The following is a 2,115-nucleotide window of genomic DNA, read 5'->3' on the forward strand; positions in this document are numbered from 1 at the left end:
GCTGCTGGGAAGAAGCTGTTTCATGTGTTAATTATCAGTGTAATTGCCATGAGCTAATCTCAGTGAGCAACTCCAGCATTTTTTTGGGTCCCATGCGGGTGTCTTTTTTTTGTTTTCTTCCCCTCAGCGTACGATACATCTGAGAGCAGGGAGGGCGAGGGACTGGGAAGCTGAGAGGGGAATTTTGGGCTTGTTGGGATCGACCACGGCACAGGCAGGTACAGCTGGTCCCTCTCTTCCTGGTTAAAACCAAGTACTGGTGCAACCACACCTTGGTTTCCCATCCTTTGGAGTCTGCTTGTGCTGGAGGTGGTGGAGCTGGAGGTGCGTGGTGGAGCACAGTGGAGCTGGTGGCATGCAGTGGTGGAGCTGGAGGTACCCGGTGGTGCAGCTGGAGGTGATGGTGTTGTGCTGCCTGGAGGTGTGGGATGGAAACCCAGTGCTTCCCGCTGCCGTTTGCCCTTCAGCCACTGCTCTGATGTGTCCCACATGTCACAGGCACTCTGGAGCTCAGGATTTATTTCCCACTGAGGCACTTGACTTCCCCGATGAGCAGCTCTTGTCCCTCTGCGCAACGAGGCTGGTGTGGAGAGGAGCCCTCCCCCTGGGTGGCATTGGCAGAAGAATCAATCCTCCCTCCCAGGGGCAGCGCTCGATAATTCTGAGGGAAATGGTGAGAGGGGAAACGTGTGAGTAATGTCTTGTTGGAGCCGAGAGCCGTGACCTGCCAGGGCTGGTATTGATTGAGGGACGGGTGCCAGATGGCCGCCGCTGCAGGGATGGCTGAGGAGCAGCCCCCGGCGTGGAGGTGGTGGCAGGAGGACGCTTCCTCGTGTTGCATGATTTGGGGTTTGGGAAGGTTTGGCGGTTTTTACTCTGTTCTGTGTAACCCTGGTCTCTTTGCTCTCCTTTCCAGCAGCGATGCCGTCACCTGGGCAGACCCTGACCGCTGGAAGCCCCTCGAGGACCTAGGTGACCCCCAGGGCCTGGTGGCAGGGAAGAGCCTTGAACCGTGAGGGGCTGTTAACTCTAAGATGTCCTTGAGCAGCGGAGCTTCCGGAGGGAAAGGAATTGATGCGAACCCGGTTGAGACGTATGACAGCGGGGATGAGTGGGACATTGGCGTAGGGAATCTCATCATTGATCTGGACGCTGATTTGGAGAAGGATCAGCAGAAATTGGAAATGTCGGGCTCCAAAGAGGTGGGGCTCCCGGCACCCAACGCGGTGGCAACCTTACCGGATAACATCAAGTTTGTGAGCCCAGTGCCGGGCCCGCAGGGCAAGGAGGGCAAATCCAAGTCGAAAAGGAGCAAGAGTGGCAAGGACAGTGGCAAGACAACCCCAGGGACCTCCTTGTTCACTCCCAGCGAGGGAGCTGGTGGCAAGAAGGAGGCACAAGGACGCTCTGGGGACAGTGTGAACTCGGGCGGCTTGGTGCCTGCCGTCACCCCGAAGGGCTCGGAGAAATCGGCCAAGGCGTCTCGCAGCGTGGCCGGCTCAAAGAAAGAGAAGGAGGGTGGCTCATCCAAAAACAAGAAGGAAAGGAGTGAGGGTGTGGGGGCTGCGGTGGAGAAGGAGCCCAGTGTGCTGCAGCCCCTGGCCCTGGCTGTGAGGGTGGGACAATATGATGGTGGCCAGGGGACAGAACCTGCTGCTGCAGAGCAGCTTGGGAGTATAGCGATTGACACGGGAGCTGCGCTCAATCCCTTGGGAGTTAAATCGGAGCTGGAGGATGGGGACAGCGAGTGCCGGCAGCTGAAAAAGGTGAAGTCGGAGAAGGTAAGAATGGTGTTGGGGTGGAGATGGCATCGCCACTTGGCTCTGGTGGCCACTCCTGCGCCGGGATGTGACGCTGTGACATGGGAGCGGGAGCTTATGGTGAACCCGTGTGTCTTGTACCGTTGAGGACCAGCACTGATGTATGGCTGGTGCCTTCTGGTTCAGAGTGAAGATGGTTTGGTTGTGTGATGTGTCACGGCAATGGGAGGACACCGGTCAAACCGTTCCTGGCTTCTGAGGAGCGTGCACCAGCAAATCGCCTGCGGTCACCGTGCGTCAGGGTATCACCTTGCCGTACCCATGGGGATTTGGTTTCTTCTCCCAAATAACAAGT

At 57.6% G+C, this 2,115-nt stretch overlaps 1 pseudogene; it reads left to right on the top strand.

The window, feature by feature from the left end:
- Positions 1–1,034: 1,034 nt before the first annotated feature.
- Positions 1,035–1,781, top strand: LOC104524784 (zinc finger protein 609 pseudogene; annotated as a pseudogene).
- The last annotated feature ends 334 nt before the right edge of the window (positions 1,782–2,115 follow it).

This window comes from Antrostomus carolinensis, unplaced genomic scaffold (genome assembly GCF_000700745.2).
Source record: "Antrostomus carolinensis isolate BGI_N321 unplaced genomic scaffold, ASM70074v2 scaffold30885, whole genome shotgun sequence".
NCBI classification, from domain to species: domain Eukaryota; kingdom Metazoa; phylum Chordata; class Aves; order Caprimulgiformes; family Caprimulgidae; genus Antrostomus; species Antrostomus carolinensis.